This window comes from Amaranthus tricolor, chromosome 12 (assembly GCF_026212465.1).
Source record: "Amaranthus tricolor cultivar Red isolate AtriRed21 chromosome 12, ASM2621246v1, whole genome shotgun sequence".
NCBI lineage: Eukaryota > Viridiplantae > Streptophyta > Magnoliopsida > Caryophyllales > Amaranthaceae > Amaranthus > Amaranthus tricolor.
This window is the reverse complement of record NC_080058.1, coordinates 21,955,832-21,976,565: the sequence shown is the minus strand read 5'-3', so window position 1 is coordinate 21,976,565 and position 20,734 is coordinate 21,955,832. Positions and strand designations below refer to the sequence as shown.

General features: G+C 30.3%; 1 long non-coding RNA gene across 2 annotated transcripts; it reads right to left on the bottom strand.

Moving 5' to 3' along the window:
* Window positions 1–74: 74 nt before the first annotated feature.
* LOC130796735 (uncharacterized) lies at window positions 75–6,288 on the bottom strand. 2 transcript variants are annotated; one of them, XR_009038743.1, is made up of 4 exons: window positions 5,803–6,288; window positions 5,600–5,667; window positions 3,450–3,501; window positions 79–641 (listed from the first exon to the last, which is right to left on the bottom strand). It is a non-coding gene; the product is annotated as an uncharacterized LOC130796735 (long non-coding RNA). The 2 variants fall into 2 exon arrangements; XR_009038742.1 differs by having other exon boundaries at window positions 75–3,501; window positions 5,803–6,287.
* Window positions 6,289–20,734: the final 14,446 nt, after the last annotated feature.

Here is a 20,734-nt window from a genome sequence, read left to right as displayed (position 1 = left end):
ATTGCAGGTGCTTAGGTTATTTGCTATAGGTGATTTTGTTATATGTTCTAAGTATTTTTATTATGCGACGTTAGATATTTAAGTCATTTGTTGTATCTATTTATATTATATACTGTAGCAATTTATATTATGTGTTGTATGCGTTTGAGTTTTTTAATGCAAGAGTTTATGTTGTATGATAAAAATGTAGAAACTAAAACCTAAATAATTGTAGAAAATCAAAACCCATAAATTGCTAAACTTAAAACCCAAAAATTGCATAACATTAAAAATAAAAAAATATCAAAATTGCAACAACAAAAATGCATAAATTAAATGATAAAATATCAACAAGCCGGCGACAAACCCACCGGTCAATCGAACTCCTTCACCATCAGTATTCAAGCTGATATATAATCTTCAATAGTCCAGTTAGAAAATGGAAGAAAAACAATTAATTCCTCCTTCATCTTCAAGCAATTCAAATAAAACACCAACAATGGATAGAGCATCTGCACGTAGAGCTAAAGGTTTGGAGTTTGATCCCTATTGAGTGCAGGTATCAATTAGAGAATTTCTTGATTGCACGTATCTCTCTTTACTCCTTCCTTGGAAGAACAGGTATGATCTATCTTGTGAGGAATACTGGAAATATTATTTACCTTTACATCAACGAAAGATTAATAATTGTTCAATCTTGCTCAATGTAAATTGCAAATTCATTCTTACCAATATGTTGACTGTTGAAATTTGGTAATTCGAAAATAAGATCCATAATTAGTGTGATTAGCCTTTCTTTCTCCTTCCTCTTTTTTTTGAATAATAAACACCGATAATAAATGTAGAAGCCTTAAGTCTTTTTCAATTCCATATTTTTCTTTTTCGAAAAATGAAAGCTATTGGCCTTTCCATTTATTATTCTGTATTCCGTATGGAAATTGAATACAGATATGGGAAATGGGAAAACAAACTTTCCATTTATTTCTTCTCTATATTTGGTATTTGCATATTACAGTTTGAAACTACTGTTTTTTTAATTACTCATACTACATTAAGTATGCATTTGGGCTCTTATAATTATTGGGCTCTAGGCAGTGACACCCTTGCCTATCCTAGAGCTGGGCCTGGTTAATTATATTGTATTGAAATCAATTAATGTATTTTAAATATGAATATTAATTATTTTTTTGTTTTAGAAATTAACAACTTGCTTAAGTATATGTCATATATGCGAAATTTATCAATAGAAATATTCAAATTGACAAACCTTCTCTTAAATTGACATTTGTCATTACATACATCTTTAATAGGTAGTATGATGATTGGCAAACCTTTTCTTAAATTGATATGGGCATTATTAAACTTCACTACCTTCTTCATTTTATTGCTACCCCTTATATATTGAACTTCAAAGATTGCCCCTGATTACTTTTCAAACCTTCAATCTCTAACATCCCTCTAAAAATTCTCTCCAAACACTCATTGAATTAAAACAAACTAAAACTAAAAATCGAATTACAATGGCCAACTAAAATGAGCATCAATATGATTGTGTTAAAATTTAATACATGTTCACTCTTTTGGCAATAACTTTAAATAGAAAAAGCATGTAATTGCAATGTTTGCGGCATTAGAACCTAGACTTCAAGATCTTTCCAATATTATATTATATGCCCTATTCCGATAACCGAGCTAAAAATGACGAGCTAGAAATGACAACTAAAATGAGCATCAATATGATTGTGGTCCGGTCGCACGCGACTGAATGTTAGAAATCACTGCAAACTTTAAACGGTCGTTATTTCTCGCTCAATTGTCAGAATTGGGTATATAATAAGTCGTTGGAAAGCTCTTGGAGTCTAGTTTCTAATGCCGCAAACCTTGCATTAATACAATTTTTCTATAAGACGTTATTTCCAAAAGATTAAACATGTATCAAATTTCAGCACAAACAAACTTTAAATAATCGTCATTTCTCATTCGGTTATCGGAGTTGGGCATATAATATATCATTGGAAAGATCTTGATGTCTAGGTTCTAATGCCGCAAATATTGCAATAATGTGATTTTCCTATCAAAAGTTTCGACCAAAAGAGTGATTATGTATCAAATTTCAACACAAAACATGTGATTAGGTTTATTTTTTGATTTCAAAAAATTATTTTCTTTTTTAAAATTAATATTTTTTATTTTAATTTAATTATTATTAATAAATTTATTTAAGTAATAATAATGGTTGATTTTATAATTAAAAATAGATTTAAGAGCATTTTAGTAATTTTATTAAAAAAGGGGTTGCGATATAATAAAAAGGGTGACGAAGTTTAAGGATTGAGATTAGGGATAGTCATGGGTCCAGGACCCTATTGGACCCGCTCCGGACCCGTCCCTTTTTTAAGGGTCTGGGTCTTAATTTTTGAAACCCATCAGATCCGGAGCGAATCTGGATCCAAAAAATATTTGACGGGTCCGAATTCGGGTCCTAAGGTGAAGACCCAGACCCGAACCACCGGACCCTATACTTTTAAATTTTATATTATGAATTTCTGAATTCTAAATTCTAATATTAATTTTTTATATTATTAATATATAATGCCTTGAATATTGATTGCCTAATTTGCCTTCTCATTAATCTCAATCCAATAACTAGTAAGGCACTACCGTAGTACCAGTGTCCAGTAACCCTAACTTTTTCTTTCTCCTCTAATATAAACTATGTATCTCATTTAGTCTTTTATATTTGATTTTTAATTATGTATTTAGACAAGTGTTTTTACGTTTTAGTAATTATTTTGTATTTGAATTTTATGGACTCAATCAAGTGTTTATAATACGATAATAAGTTGCTTACAAAAATACAAAAAGACTCGCAAAAGGTTCAATTTTGACAAATCAAGGAGGCTTTGTATAAGACCCATTAAGGACCCTAGACCCATCAAATCCGTAGGGTCTGGGTCTGGGTCTGAAAATTTTAGACCCTTAGGGTCCAAATCCGGGTCTGGATCCATAAAAAATAAAAGGGTCCGAGTCCGAGTCTGACCAGACCCGCCCCATAACGATCCCTAATTGGGATTGATATTTGTCATTACATACATCATTTTTAATAGGTTGTATAATAGGTGGAATTTAACCAATAGAAATATTCCTATTGGCAAACCTTCTCTTAAATAGACATTTGTCATTACATCATTATCTTTAATAGGTAGTATGATGTGTGATAAATTTTTTACTATTCATATATAATATGTATTATTTAATAATCAATCCAATTATGTTATAAAAATATTATTACTTCATTAATTAAATAATATATATTTATTTTAAAATACTCTCTCCTATTTATTGATTTAGGGATATTTTCTTATTGGGTGAATTTATTGATTATGTTCTATTTCTATTTTTGTCATTCTTTTTCACATAAATAATTAAATATCAATACCCTTTATGGAAAAAGAGAATTTTTCACTTACTTTTAAGCGGTCCTCCACCCGTCCTTGATTTTGATACAAAACCCAAATGCCCCTTTATCCATGAACAAGAGAGAGTATTATTCTAAAGCTTTCTTCAAAATCCATCGGTGGATCACAAAATAATACTCCCTCCAAACCAATTTAGTTGTCCCATTTACTTGGGCACGGTTATAAAGGATGGTGTGAGGTCCATTAAGAAGGGTAAGTAGTGGGTAAGTAAGGTATATGAGGCTATATTCGTAATTACGGGTATGAACTAAGGATATTTAGATAAAAAAAGATTGACAAAAATAGAAATGTGACAACTAAAATGTCTTTGTCAAATAAGAAAATGAGACAACTAAAATGATTCGGATGGAGTAATAACTAATTTTTCCTTTGGTTTTAGAGATTTATGTATTTGATGAAAGAAGATTAAGATTAGCATATAACATTGTAAAACAATTGTGATGAAGAATATATTTATATCATAGTTTGTGATAAAATAACTTATGCCAAAAATTGCAAAACAATTTACATTACAAACTTGTTTTAAATACAAAAAATATGTGCTACATAAAGCATACACCCCAACTTGTAAATAAACTAATTGCATATATGAAATACGCAATACATCATGACAATCATGCGATTTTAAAAAAAAAAAAAAAAAAAACTTCGACATACTTCTTCTGATTTGTATGTTTCGATTTTTAATTTATGAATTTCATGTAGCTATTTTATAGACTTTTATAATAATAATATGAATTAAAATATAGATATTTTCATTGAACAGTCCTCTATGAAAAAGAATTATCTCAATATGAACAGGATGATTATATATGTTGTAACAACATCATCGTTCTTCAAAACCATTTATGTATGCAAATAATAATCATTGAGCATATTTATTATAAGTCTCTAATAAGATTATACTAATACTGGGCCACATTTATATTTTGCAATTAGAAAATTTGAAACCATTAAGAGGAAAAATAAAAAAATGAACAAAATAATCTAAGCTTTAAAAATATTCTAAAAGTAAGCGTAAAAATTCCAAATCTGTGGTTTGAAGCTGTTCGCAATTAATAACTGCGAACAGATCTGCTGCACAAAAACACGCATCAGTAGCTGTTCGCAGTTAGTAACTGCGAACAACTATTTTGTCCTATTTGGCTGTTCGCAGTTATTAACTGTGAACAGCTCCAAAACTCAAGTTTGAAATTTTCACGCTTACTTTTAAAATATTTTTAAAACTTAGATTATTTGGTTCATTTTTTTTAAATTTTCGATTAATGGTTTCAAATTTTCTCACAATTAGCCAAACAACACATAAGCTCTACATCAGACCACTTTTAATAGATTTTGATTTATGTTACTTCAGCCTTAGAGGTATAGCTCAATAAAATTGCAGAGCATTAAATAGACAAGAAAATAGTTTATTTAAGTGCCAAGTCCCAATAAAAATTGTACATTATATCGAGCACATTTATTAGCCATCAACAATGATTAATCGAATCAATATCTAAAATAATTCAATATTCAAAAATAAAGCAAAATTTGCCAATTAATCAGATGTGCAAAACATTACATTATTCACAATCATATAAACTACTAAAAGAAAAAAATGCAACAAATAATCAAAATTTGTTATTTGTGGAATTGTCTCAATTCTTTTAACACCCTACAATAAGCACCGCAGTGTACTTATTCAATTGGTCCAATGAAAAAGAAGGTTGAGAGATTATTACATCAGCAGATAACAGAAATTAGTATACAACTGAATCGAAGAAAAAGCAACCTAAAGCTAGCACTAATCAAATTTAATTAAATTAAAGAAAATATTCAACTCATACTGAACTAAGAGTAGGAAAAATACAGGTAAATCTATAAATGAAACTAAAGCAGATCAAACTAAATAGACCTCAAACTAAAGCAGATACTACATTATCAAATAAAACTAAAGCAAACCAACCAATATAGAACCTCAAGCAATGGTGAAAAGGAGTTTGGCATTGACAACCAACCTATTGGGACTAAATTGTTTTAATTGAATGCTCAAAATATGGAACTGTAAGCAACCCACAACTACCATTAAAAGAATTTAATTCAATCCAAGAAAAGAGAGCGTGTGACTGAACTAAAAGCAGAGAAAAGAGAGAAAGAATTACCGGTGACATACAAACAGCCACACTAACATATAACAAATTCCGTCGTCAACTCATCTGACATTTGAACCCTAAAAACATTAATCAAAAAGTAAACCCTAAAAACAGTAATCAAACCCTAAAATCATTATTAAAAACATTAATCAAAAATCAAAATCAAACCCTAAAACAATAGTATTATACAAATAATAGAAAATTAAACATACTCGTTAAAATTTGAGGATATGGCACCAGAATTGTCGAGAAGACAGAAGAAATTGACGGCTTGTTGAGAAACCCTTAAAAGAAACAAGAAGAAGAAAGAAATGACAATGGCTTAAGAACAGGCAAAGAGAAGCAAAAATGACAGAGAATAAAAGTATTTTGATATAGAAGGAAAAATGAGAGTGAACTGAAGAAATGAGAATGGTGAAACGAAAGGCTAGAATGGGAAGGAAGGAAAAAATGAGGGAGACTAGAGGATTATGGATCTGATTTCTAACAGCATAATGAGAAGGCATGAGGTAGGAACCACAAAGAATGAAGCCAACAGTTGTTTTACTGTTCATTTGCATTCCATGAACATTGTTCACCTCTTAACATTTTATAGTGAAGAGGAATACAAAGGATTATTCACTATATAGTTTTTGTTAGGAGTAGATAACATTGTGAATGCTTTAAAAGTTGCAATTCAATCATCTTCTAAAGTAGCAAATAGTACTTGAATAGTGTTTTATTGCTTAGTATAAAAGGGATTACTCATCTATTGTAATAGTAAGGTGAATAAATTGATATATACGAATCATACATCAATTTCTTATATTACTTTTCTCCTTATATTCTCCCTACCTTTTAACACGTTATCAGCACCAACTTTTCGCTCTAAAAAATCCAATAAGATAATGTCTGTATTTTTTTCAAAACATTATAACACATTTTTTTTAGCCACAATATGGACCAACAATCAAACGGTATCAGTATTATTATTCAAGGTGTTACTAACAGCGTTCTATACTTTATTCTTGAAAAAAATTGTGTATCTGTTACTACCAACCCAGCTAGTAGTGGCTTAAACCAACTGCAAAGACATAATCCAAATAATATCCATGTAAATGAAAATCCAATGTCAAGTCCCAATAATACAACTAATCCACCAGCACAACCACCTATTAATCAGCTACCACAATCTACTGATAACCTACCAGTCCAACCTATTAATGATCCTACAGTCCCACAAGAAAGGTATTAAAAGGAAAAATGACGAAGGCGAAGGAATTAGTAGTAAACGTTTTCAGACTATTAACCCATAAAATATTTTATTTTAATAATGTCATTTAATATTTATGTTCGTTTTTACTTTTTCAGCCGCCTGTATGGACTGGCTAGTAATATTTTGTAATGATCGCATTTATGTACTGGCTAATTTAGCATTGTTATCTCCTTTATGGACGGTTTTATCTTTATTTATCTGATCATGTCGTCATATTAATGTGCATATGCGTTTGGTTACTTTAATCTATAAAATTTTATACATCAAAATTTTATATATTTATACGTACATAATCGCTTAATAAACTCATAAAATTTAATTTCACCTTCAAATAAAAAAAATTTATTTAAAAGAAAAATTATATATATATATATATATATATATATATATATATATATATATATATATATATATATATATATATATATATATATATATATATATATATATATATATATATATATATATATATATATATATATATATATCATTAATAAACAAATTTCATACAAATAAAGTTATTTGATTCTTTTTTTTGTTTAACATTATAATAATAAGTTGTCTTAATTTACCAATAACACAGATTATTAGCACACATGATTACATTAGCTCTACATAACAGAAAATCCTTTTTTAATTGTAAATATATCACGCTGGGATGAATGCCAGAATGGTTCTAAAATTATAATATAAGTAAATCGTAAAGGGTTCGATTCTGAACCAAAAAAAAATAAAAATAAATTAAATAAATTAAATAAATTAAAAATAAATTAAAAATTTTTTTTACCTCATTTTTATTAAACTTGGAGATCAATTATAATGATGGTATTTTTTACCTCCTATAAATAGGGTCTTCTACCCATCAAAAACACACACACACACCACTCAACCTTATCCCAAACACAATAAATAATTTTTTTTTAATCCATAAATTCTTTCTTCATCTTCCTTCAACCATCCATGGCAAACAATACATCTACAAACAACCACATCAATCCAATTGCCGACAATATAAGTAAAATACTAAAAGCATTCATTATTATTATGGGTTTAATTGTATTACTCGTAACGCTAGTGCTCTACCTTATTATCCAAAAATAAATTATAAATCTTGTAATTGTTTTTTTAGCAATTTGAATTTTGTTTTATCATCTATTAATACTATTTACTTTATTTTTATTTATGATTATATTCTGCTTATTATATTTGAGATATTAAATCAAGGTGAGATAATATTAATATGCTTTAATATCTCTAATGATACACAAAATCATTAAATAACCTTGTCATTTTCTCAATTGTAGAAAATAATGACTGATCTCAAAAAGAGATAATTCAATGCCTTGGAATTAACAAGAAATAATTTTATACAATGGGCTTCAGATGTCAAATTATATCTAAAAGGAAAAAGTTTATTATACACAATAATTGAACTTAATCCAGCCGACAAAGGAAAGGGTATTGAAAGAGATCCCATAAAAATTTGAGGAAGATAAGGCAAAAACTGCATCAATTTTGAGACATTATTCAACCGACAGTCTCAAACACGAATACACCAATTATGAGGACCCAAATTACTTTGGGAAGAGCTAAATGAAAGATTTGGCCATAATAAAAGTGTATTTCTCCCAAAGGCCATCGATGAATGGCGAGAGTTAAGATTTCAAGATTTAAAATCAATTAGTGATTATAATTCAGCCCTTCATCTGATAAAATCAAAATTAGTCTATTGTGGACATCTAATAACAGATGAAGAAATAATAGAAAAAAAATTATCAACCTTTCACGTAAATAGCATTTTGTTACAACAACAATATCCTGAAACGCATTTCAAGAAATATCATGAATTGCTGAAAACATTTCTTGTTGCAGAACAAAATATTGAATTATTATTAAAAAAATCACAACAGGAGACATGTAGGGTCTATGCCCTTTAATGAGATAAATATGATTGAAAGGATTATGCGCCATCGACGTCGTGGGAACTATTTCATAAGAGGCAGACGTCGTGGAAAATATCACGAAAAGAGCGGCATGAATACTTTTGAACAAGGAAATTTCTATGGCCGTGGTCGTGGTCGTGGTCACGGACTTGGTCGTGGCTACGGACGTAGCCACATTTATGAAAGAAATATTTTTGCCACCTGAAATGATAATTTTAAACAAGTCCAAAAACACAAAAGCACATGTAATAGATGTGGCATGACTGGACATTGGGAGCGGACACAAAAGCACATGTAATAGATGTGGCATGACTGGACATTGGGAGCGAACTTGTCGTACCGCCAAATATTTAGTAGATTTATATCAAACTTCCCAGAATAACAAAGGAAAAGGGGCAGAAGCAAATTTTGTGAATAAAGCAAGTACATCTGGGCCCACCTTAGATGTTTTCGATTTCTTTATTGAGGATGTGAACCTCCACAAACTTGATCCCCAAGAAAAAGATAATTACTTCTTTTGAGATTATTAGATGCATTTTCTGTTTCTCTAACTTGTTTTTCCCTTTCTTTTAATTTGATAAGTTGTAATTCTCTACTTATATTTTTGTATTGAGTATTCTAGCTTTATATTGATAATATAATTTTTTTTTCTCTCTTGTCTTAGAAATGGAAATGTCACTAAATGGATCAAAATTTCATTGCCTCCTGGACAGTGGAGCAACACATACGATATTGAAAAATCGAGAATATTTTTCAAACTTAAAATTACTTCAAGCAAATGTCAATACCATATTAGGAACAACAAAATTAATTAAAGGCACTGGAAAAGCATGCATCATACTCACTATGGGGACAAAAAACTAGTAATAAATGATGCACTATACTCGAGTAAATCTCAAATAAATCTTATTAGTTTCAAGGCAATACGCCAAAATGGTTACCATATGGAAACCAAAACCATAAATGAGAAAGAATTCTTATGTCTTACAACAGAAAGTAATGGCACGAAAATATCTTTGAAAGGATGCCCATATTAATCGGGGTTGCATCTCACTCATATACGCCCGATTGAAATAAATATGATAAGACTAGACAATAAAGAGCTATTCACTCTATGACATGACCGCTTAGGTCATCCTGACACTGGGATGATGCATAAAATAATAGAAATTTCATTCGGGCATCCACTAAGAAATATTAAGATTCTCCAGTCAAATGAGCTCTTATGCACCCCTTGTTCTCTTGGAAAATTTATTATTAGACCATCAGTAAATAAAATTGCTATTGAATCTCCTATATTCCTTGAAAGAATTCAAGGAGATATATGTAGACCAATTAATCCACCATCTGGACCTTTTAGGTACTTCATGGTTTTAATAGATGCTTCCACAAGATGGTCACATGTAAGCCTTCTATCAAGTAGAAATAATGCCTTTGCAAAACTACTTGCACAAATCATCAAACTGAAAAATCATTTTCTTGATTATACAATAAAAAGTATTAGATTGGACAATGCCGGTGAATTTACATCTCAAACTTTTAATGATTATTGCATGTCAATTGGAATTAAAGTGGAACACCCTGTGCCACATGTTCACACACAAAATGGTCTTGCCGAATCCTTAATTAAAAGATTGCAATTATTTGCAAGACTACTTCTAATGAAATCAAAATTACCATCATCAGCCTGAGGTTATGCAATATTACATGCAGCATCATTGACTAGGCTAAAACCTACAGCTTAGCATAAATATTTGACAATGCAATTAGTAGCTGGTCATGAACCAAATATTTCACATTTGAAATTCTTTAGATGCGCTGTATATGTGCCCATTGCTCCCCCTCAACGTACAAAAATGAGTCCACAAAGAAGAATGAGAATATATGTTGATTTTGAATCTCCATCAATCATTCGATATCTTGAATCATTAACTGGTGATCAATTTCAAGCTAGATTTGCTGATTGCCACTTTAATGAGACAATATTCTCATCCTTAGGGGGAGAGAATGTGGACTTACAGAAACGACATATGGCACTTATTTGGAAAGCAACACATTTAGAATATTTAGACCCAAAAACAAAATCATGTGAACAAGAAGTACAACGAATTGTTCATCTATAAAGTGTTGCTAACCAATTACCTGATGCATTCATAGATACTAAGAAAGTTACAAAATCACATATACCAGCAGCAAATATTCCTGCTTGAATATAAATTCCTTATGAAGAGGCAAAAAGTGATGAAATTGTTGTGCAAAGAAAGCGTGGAAGGCCACTTGGTTCAAAAGATTTAAAACCAAGAAAATTGAGAAAACAAGAAGGTGCACAAAATGATACTCAAAATGAAGGTGAGGATAAAGGATAAGATCAAGATATCTCCGATAATGAAAAGATGAAAATTATGAAACCTCAATAAATTATATTTTCTCCAAGAAAAAATGGAATCGAAAAAGGATCATTCCAAATGAATTCTTTGCTTATTCCATAGCTATTGATATAATAAATGATGAAAATAATCTTGAACCAATGTCGATAAATAAATGCAGAAAAAGATCTAATTGGCTAAGATGGAAAGAAGCAATTGAGGCAGAATTAAAATCATTAGAAAAAAGAGAAGTTTTTGGAAAAGTTTTACAAACTCCAAAAGGCATAAAACCCGTAGGCTTCAAATGGGTATTTGTAAAAAAAAGAAATGAGAAAAATAAAATTGTTAGATACAAGGCAAGACATAAGCCCAAGGTTTTTCTCAAATGTCGAGAATTGATTATGAAGAAACATATTCCCCAGTAGTTGATGCAACCACACTCAGATTTTTGGTAAGCTTAACAGTTTCTCAATGCCTACACATGAGAGTGATGGATGTCATAACTGCGTATTTATATGGGTCACTCGACACAGACATCTATATGAAGGTTCCTGAAGGACTAAACTTACCAATAAAGAATGTACCTAGAGAAATATTTTCTATAAAATTAAAAAGATCACTATATGGATTAAAGCAATCTGCGCGAATGTGGTATAATCATTTGAGTGAATACCTTATGAAAGCAGGATTCAAAAACAACCAAATTATTCCATGTGTATTCATTAAACGATCTCAATCCAATTTTGTAATAATTGCTGTGTATGTAAATGACTTAAATCTGATTGGAACTCCAAGAGAAATTGAAATAACAGCTAAATATTTGATGAGGGAATTTGAGATGAAGGATTTAGGAAAAACTAAATTTTGTCTTGGACTACAAATTGAACATTTGAAAAGTGGAACATTTGTCCATCAGAGCAATTATACTGAGAAAGTTTTAAAACGATTTTACATGGACAAGGCTCATCCACTAAGTTCCCCAATGGTGATACGATCACTAAACATATAGGATAACCCATTCCGTCCACAAGAAGAAAATGAAGAAATTTTAGGCCCTGAAGTGCCATACTTGAATGCCATTGGTGCTTTAATGTACTTAGAAAATAATACAAGACCTGATATAGCATTTTCTGTAAATTTATTAACTAGGTATAGTAACGCACCAACAGAAAGACATTGAAATGGGATAAAACATCTATTTCGATACCTAAAGAAAACTATAGACCTTGGATTATTTTTCTAGTCAGGAAATGATGTCATACTTACTAGATATACTGATGCAGGATATCTATCTAATCCACATATGGCCAAGTCACAAACTGGATATGTATTTACATATGCAGGAACCGCAATATCTTGGAAATCAACAAAACAAACTCTAACGGCTACATCCTCAAATCATGCAGAACTTATAGCTTTATAGGAAGCCAGTCGAAAACGTGTATGGTTGAGATTCATGATCGGCCAACTCCAAAAAGATTGTGGTTTAAACGATACAACTAGGGAACCAACTACAATTTATGAAGATAATGATGCATGTATCAACCAACTCAGAGAAGGATACATCAGGGGAGACAGAACAAAACACTTGGCACCAAAATTATTCTTAGCACATGATCTGTAGAAAGATAAAAAGATAAAAGTCCAAGAAATTCAATCATGTGAAAACCCCGCTGATTTATTCATAAGGTCACTCCTGTCAAAGCAATTCGAGTATTTGGTACGCAAGATTGGAATGTGCTGGTTTCGAGATATATGTTAGTTTCAAGGGGAGAAATATGCCAACTGTACTCTTTTTTTCCCTTTAATCAGATTTTTATCCCATTGGGTTTTTCATGATAAAGGTTTTTAATGAGGAAGTTTAGGACTATAAATTTTATAATAAAATCTTAATATCTATGTAACGTATTCAAGGGGGAAGTCTTAGGAGTAGATAAGATTGTGAATGCAATGAAAGTTGTAATTCAATCCTCTTCTACAGTAGCAAATAGTACTTGAACAATGTTCTATTCCTTAGTATAAAAGCGTCTTCCGTTTGATGTATCATTGTATTGATCTTAGCTAGCTCTTGAGAATTAGATGTAGCAGATCCTACATCAATCATTCGTTCTTCTATGATCATTGATCCTTGTTAATTGTTCATCGTTCATTGTTCATTGCTAATCGTTTATTGTTCATTGATCATTGATCCTTGTTCATTCCTCATCATTCATTCTTCATTGATCATTGATCCTTGTTCATTGTTCATCGTTCATTCTTCATTGATCATTGATCCTTGTTCATTGTTCATCGTTCATTCTTGATTGATCATTGATCCTTGTTCATTCCTCATTGACCATTGATCCTTGTTCATTCTTCATCGTTCATTCTTCATTGATCATTGATCCTTGTTCATTCTTCATCGTTCATTGATCCTTGTTCATTCTTCATCGTTCATTCTTTATTGATCATTGATCCTTGTTCAATCTTCATCGTTCATTCTTCATTTATCATTGATCCTTGTTTATTTTTAATGATCATTGATCCTTGTTCTTTCTTTATTCTTCATTCTTCATCGTTCATTGTTCATCTATCATCAATCCTTGTTCATTGCTAATCGTTTATTATTCATTGATCATTGATCCTTGTTCATTCTTCTTCGTTCTGATCCTTCTTCATTCTTCATCGTTCACTCTTCAATGATCATTGATCCTTGTTCATTGTTCATCGTTCATTGTTCATTGATCATTAATCCTTGTTCATTGTTCATCGTTCATTGTTCATTGATCATTGATCCTTATTCATTCTTCATCGTTCAATCTTCGTTAATCATTGATCCTTGTTCAATATTTGTCGTTCATTCTTCAATGACCATTGATCCTTGTTGATTCTTCATCATTCATTGTTCATTGATCATTGATCCTTGTTCATTCTTCATCGTTCATTGTTCATACATCATTATTCCTTGTTCATTCTTCAATTATCATTGATCCTTGTTGATTGTTTCTCTTTCATTGTTCATTGATCATTGATCCTTGTTCATTCTTCATCGTTCATTCTTCAATGATCATTGATCCTTGTTCATTGTTCATTGATCATTTACCCTTGTTCATTCTTCATCGTTTATTCTTCATTGATCATTAATCCTTGTTAATTCTTTATCGTTCATTCTTCAATGATTATTGATGCTTGTTCATTGTTCATCGTTCATTGTTCAATGATCATTAATCCTTGTTCATTGTTCATTCGTTCATTGTTCAATTATCATTGATACTTGTTCATTCTTCATCGTTCATTTTTCAATGATCATTGATCATTGTTCATTCTTCATCGTTCATTGTTCATTGATCATTGAACCTTGTTCCTTCTTCATCGTTCATTCTTTATTGATCATTGATCCTTGTTCAATGTTCATCTTTCATTGTCCATTGATCATTGATCCTTGTTCATTCTTCATCATTCATTCTTCAATGATCATTGATCCTTGTTCATTGTTCATCGTTCAATGTGTAATTATCATTAATCCTTGTTCATTGTTCATCGTTCATTGTTCATTGTTCATTGTTCATTGATCCTTATTCATTCTTCATCGTTCATTCTTCATTGATCATTGATCTTTGTTCAATATTCGTCGTTCATTCTTCAATGATCAATGATCATTGATCCTTGTTTATTCTTCATCATTCATTGTTCATTGATCATTGATCCTTATTCATTCTTCATCGTTCATTGTTCATACATCATTAATCCTTGTTCATTCTTCAATTATCATTGATCCTTGTTGATTGTTTCTCTTTCATTGTTCGTTGATCATTGATCCTTGTTCATTCTTCATCGTTGATTCTTCAATGATCATTGATCCTTGTTCATTGTTCATCGTCCATTGTTCATTGTTCATTTATCCTTGTTCATTCTTCATTGATCATTAATCCTTGTTCATTCTTCATCGTTCATTCTTCAATGATCATTGATCCTTGTTCATTGTTCATCGTTCATTGTTCAATGATCATTAATCCTTGTTCATTGTTCATTCATTCATTGTTCAATTATCATTGATACTTGCTTATTCGTCATCGTTCATTTTTCAATGATCATTGATCCTTGTTCATTTTTCATCGTTTATTCTTCAATGATCATTGATCCTTGTTCATTCTTCATCATACATTTTATTAATCATTGTTCATTGTTCATTGTTCATCGTTCATTGTTCATCGTTCATTGTTCATTCATCATTGAAGATTGTTCATTCTTCATCGTTCATTGTTCATTAATCATTAATCCTTGTTCATTCTTCATCGTTCATTTTTCAATGATCATAAATCCTTGTTCATTGTTCATCTTTCATTGTTCATTGATCACGATCATTGATCCTTGTTCATTCTTCATCGTTCATTCTTCAATGATCATTGATCCTTGTTCATTATTCGTCGTTCATTGTTCATTGATCATTAATCCTTGTTCATTGTTCATCGTTCATTAATCTTTGCTCATTCTTCATCATTCAATCTTCATTGATCATTGATAGTTGTTGAATCTTCATCGTTCATTCTTCAATGATCATTGATCCTTGTTCATTCTTTATCATTCATTGTTCATTGATAATTGATCCTTGTTCATTCTTCATCGTTCATTGTTCATACATCATTAATCCTTATTCATTCTTCATCGTTCATTTTTCAATTATCATTGATACTTGTTCATTGTTTGATTACTCATGTATTGAAATAGTAAAGTGAATACATTGATATATACGAATCATACATCACTCCCTTATATTAATTTTCTCCTTATATTCTCCTTACCTTTTAACAATTCTTACTTTTTAAATGTAGTATTTTGATTTAAACTTCGTTAAAGCTTGGAAAATACCCTTTACAATTAAATACTCCAACCTACGCTACCTTAATTTGCAATCACAAACTAAAGCTTACATTTTTAGCTTCCAAAATAGAAAATGGTTTTAGAAAAAGACTTCGGGGCCGTTTGGTTCGCACAAGGGAATCGGAATGGAATGAGGAAAGGGAATGAAGGAGAAAGGAATGGATTCCCCTAATTTCGACTAGTCGTTTAGCTGTGTTTAGAAAACGGAATAAACTGCTCATTGATTCCCTTTGTAAGTGTTTGGTTCAAGTTAAGGAATCAAATTATGAGTTTTTAAATTCTTTTATATTTTGCCTAGAAATAACTAGTTATTATATAATAAACTTGAAAAACTAATTTTTAAAAAAAATATCATTAACCTGTATCATCTTTTCCTATAATATGAAAAAAAAACATAACTCTAAATAATATCTTTCTAGCTCCATTGATTACAAATCCAAATAATCACTTGTTTCTAGCTCCAACCAAACAGCCCCAATATTAATATAGGTATGATGATTGTAAATTGTAAATGGTGGATTTGATCGGGTTTTTAGCCGATCAAAAATTGAATTGTCAAACAAAATTACCAAACCTGTCAACGCTCCTAAATTCCAGATAATTCTGTATGTCAAAAAAAGATATAGACGAAGACAGAGAGGAAGAGAGCTAGAGGGTCAGAAAATGTCGTGCTAATTCTCATGCTGCGTATCTCTTGCTTGCGGTTGTTGCACATTAGTAGCTTCTGGAATCTCCAAGAAATCTGCTAGGATTGCTTATTGTGGTCTTTTTGGTGCTTCTCTTGTTCTTTCTTGGGTTCTTCATGAAGTCGGCTATCCTTTGTTGAAGTCTTTTTCTTGTGCGTAATTTCTCATTTTTCTTTCTATTTTTGATCATTTATTATCTAAATTTATCTGGGTATCTTTTATTTTTCTTCAATTTTGTGAATTGTTTATGGGTTCATTTTATTTTTGAGGGTTTGATATGTAGATACTCGTTTCCGCTTCATGGGGTTTATGACTCCTATGTTTTTCTGATTGTACAATTTGTTGAACTATTCTTAGTTTTACCTGATCTGTTTTGTTGGGTGGAGGTGGAAATTGTATTTTATGGAAGATTTTTTTTGATAAGGAACATCTTACTGATTGGTAGGGTTTGAGTGGGGAATGGGAATGGAAAAGTGTAGGGGAGGGTAGGGAATGATTGTGTCAATTTTGGGTAAAACTAAAAATAAAAAAGGGGAAAGGGAATGATAGAAAGTGGCAAACAAACAACAACAAAGAAAATTGGGTTTGTCCATTTCCTTTCCCTTTGATTATTACACCCAACCAAACAGCCCCTTACTAATTATTTTCTTCTTCTTTTATTGATTGGTTTGATACAGAATTTTAGACAAAAAAAATAAACAAAAATGTACTTTTTTCGTTCATAATTAGATGTAACAGTTGTACTTTCTACTCTATTCATAACTTAAATTTCTTTTTAATTTTCTCACTAATTTTTAATAAATTGTGTAGGCAAGTAAAATATTACTCCCTCTAATTCACATGTATTGTCACATTTATTTTGGCACAAATATCAAGAAATTGAAGGGACCAGCTACAATGGTGGGTCACATGTGCAACTAAGAGTAATTAATTAAAGTAATTAAAATTTAATCATTCTTTTTATTTCTAATTAAATTCAAAAGGAAAACATCATTATGAAGGAAAATTAAACTAAATTTCAACCAAAATCAAAAATTACATATACCAAATTTCAAAATCAAACTAAATTAAAAACTAGAACAACAACGACCCAAGACAAACTCAAATCTTTACAAACTAAGAACAATAACCCAAACTAAGAACAAAATCATATCTTTAACAACAACCCAAACTAAAAAAAATGAACAAGGAATAAATTAAAAACCTAAAAATGAAAATTTCAAAACAAAATCAAATCTTGAAGACGAAGGAGAGGAAGAAGAATAATCATCACTATTCAAAAAGGAAACCATAAAATTAGGGCTTTTACTCCCAAAACCAAAAATTAGGACTTTATCTAAAATGAACATAATATTTTGTAAATCTAAGGTTTATGAGATGAAGAGGAGATGAAGAGAAGATAAAGAGTGTAGATGAAGGATGAGGAATAAAAAAGATGAAGAATACAAACTAAGTGAGAATGCAGAAGATGAAGGATAAAAGCCTTACTTTTAGATGAATCTAGAAGAAGAACGAAAAAGAAGAAGATGAAAAACGAAGAAAAAAATGAAGATGAAGAACACAAACTTAGGTTTAGATGAATAAAGGTAAGTGATTTTAAAAAAAAAAGGAGGGAGTAGTTAATTAGGTGGGTATTTTGGGGGGGGGGGGGGGGGGGGGGGGGGGGTTAATTATAGGGTTTTGATTGTTAGTTTAAAGGGTTAATTATAGGGTTTTGATTGTTAGTTTAAAGGGTTAATATAATTAAATGAGGGTATTTTTGTAGTTTGAGAGAAAAGTGGAAAAAAAATCATGACTAAAAATAGAAATGAGACATTTAAGGTGAATATATCCAATAAGACAATGGGAAAATAGCACTGAATTGGAGGGAGTATTAGATTCGACTAAAAATGCTATTTTTCAATATAATAATTAAAATTTTACATTGCTTGCGTCTTGCGTTTTGCATTTAATAAGCAACTAGAAAAACTAAGATTAATTAATTAATTTCTTATTTAATGAGATACCTTAAATTATTTGGGATATTCTACATGGTAGACACGAACTTTTACAAAAGGTCAGTGGTAGTAAATCTTAAAAAAATTTCCACAAAATAGCATTGTACTTTTGGAATTCAAGCTACCGTAACATTGTAAATCAAAAAACAATTGATTTTTCGTTATCTTGGGAAATTTCCTTTTTGCCGTTATTTTCTTCTTTATCCATCTTCCATAGCTAGCCCTTCTTACCTCCGTAACTACAATCCCTTTCTCCATTTTTGAATCGATTCTATCATTCACGGGTAGAATTAAAAATCATGTTTCAATTAATTGTAATTATGTAAGAGTTGAGTTTTTCGAAGCTAAGGTTAATACCCATTTAGAGGATTTTTTAAAAAAACCTAATGCTAATGCATCAAAGCATTTCCTTCCTGATGATATTGAGTATAAGAGTATGAAAATGGAGATGGATAATCTTGTTCATATTCAAAGTAATCTATTTGAATGTGGAGGAATGTCACTTGGGATTTGTTAGTCACATAAGATTACTGATGGTGGGACAGTGTTAGCTTTTATGAGGGGATGTCATCCATTGCTTCTGAGTCTGGTAAGGAGGTTGTTCTTGAGTGGGCAGCTTCTTTATTAATCCCATCAATGAAAATGAATTAAAGTATTCAATTGCTTAATGCAGTCTTAAAGATGGTGTTTTTAATACTCAAAGAAGGTGTTTTCAATTGGATTTGATGAAAGAAGATCAATGAAAGAAGAAGAAAATGGATGGAGGAGAAGGGGTTACTGTTTTTAAGGAAATTACACAGGAGCAAAAAAGGAAATTTCTTAAGATAACAGAAAATCAAACGGTTTTTGGTTAATAATGTTACGAAGTTTGAATTCCAAAAGTACAATGTTGTTTTGTGGAATTTTTTTAAAGAATTTCTATCACTGGCCTTCTGCAAAAGTTCGTGCCTACCATATAAAATATCCCAAATCATTTCTTGTCTTAATTGAAAGTACACACGTGCATATATATTAATTAAACATCTTAAAAGATATTTTTTTATAATAAAATTAATTCATTTTTCTTAATATTTGAAAACTAGACATTTGTTATTTTTCAATACTTCTATTAAATTGTATGATATTTTAATTAAAAATCTTAAAAGACATTGTTTTAATAAAAATTGTTAATAAGGTGGGTTTGTGAATTTTTAAATTTTGGAAGGATACATCTTACAGGACAAACATGAAACATGTGGTGGTCGATCATTACTTATGATTATGCTCTTGATCTTTTGAGTTTGCACTCTATGAAGACGCAATATTTGAGTTAAAAAGTGCAAATTCAAAGAGACTAAGGAATATATTTGGTTTATATTCAATCATTACTTAAGGTATATTATCCTGATACTAAATATTATAAGGATTAAGTTATCAACATGAATGAGAATTCAAAGAATTTTTATGAAGTTTATGATTTAAAGACTTAAGGCGTGTTCGGGATAACAATTTAAGTAACTGATATTGACCTAATGAGGCTACAACACAACTTATATAAAATCGTCATTGTTCGGCAAAGTAGCAGTGTAATTTGCATTCAGCCGTTCAATGGTGTAAGAAGCTATTTACAACATGTATTGTTTCAGCATTAAAAGTAGCGGTTTAATATGTTCGCTATATTTTCTCAACAAATCATACTCCAACAGCTATGATAATCGCTACTATTACCAAATAATTTTAATTTACAAAACTACGTAGACATCTAAAAATTTAAACAATTGTACATTCATATCTACCGACAACCACAAGTATTTTGACCGCTAATAACTATCCACTGCCCACACATCTACTCACATAGTTACCTTTGAAGACTCAACTCTCTTAAATAATGATAAGGGGAGATTGAAGACTTAATTCTCTTGAATGATGATAATTCAAAACACATATTGATTAAACAAATAAATTAAGTAATTACATTTAATTGTTTAAGTAAGTTTAAAATCATATTTGATATACATTTGATAAGTAATATATATTTAAGTTCGAAGTCAATGGAAT